Source organism: Crocodylus porosus, unplaced genomic scaffold (assembly GCF_001723895.1).
Source record: "Crocodylus porosus isolate Cpor-Errol unplaced genomic scaffold, CroPor_comp1, whole genome shotgun sequence".
Lineage (NCBI taxonomy): Eukaryota > Metazoa > Chordata > Crocodylia > Crocodylidae > Crocodylus > Crocodylus porosus.
The window spans coordinates 15,855,132-15,855,627 of record NW_017728950.1 but is presented as its reverse complement, the minus strand read 5'-3'; positions in this window follow the sequence as shown (position 1 = coordinate 15,855,627).

Genomic DNA, 496 nt, shown 5'->3' with positions numbered 1-496 from the left:
GGAGGGGGGGCCTCAGGCCGGCGGGGCGGGAGCAGCCGGGCGCGTGTGCATGGCAGGCGCTGCCGGGCTCGGCTCGGCTCTGGCAGCCTCCGGGCTGGACACGTGGGTTTTACGACAGCGCCAAACACAAGTGCGTGCGCGCGCGCCCCTGTGCGCGCGGGGCGGGGAGCTGGGTGCACAGCTTCGCGCGGCTCGCGCAGGGCAGGGGGTCGGGGCTGGGGGGGTCCCCGGGGTGCTGCGGGCTGGACGAGCCGCCTCGCAAGCAGGGCGGGTCACGCCTCGCCTCCCCGGGCTAGGCAGCGCGGATTGCCCCGTGCCCTGGCGTCGGACTTGACTCCCCTCCGTCTCCCCCGCCCGCTCGGGGAGATCCGTCCTGCTTCGCCCACTGCAGGTGACTGCCCTTGCCGCCCCCCCCCGCACCCACTCCGGCCCCTGGGTGCGTGCGGAAGCCGCCCGCTGCGCCTAACTTTTAAGGTCCAACTACCCACGTTGCTCT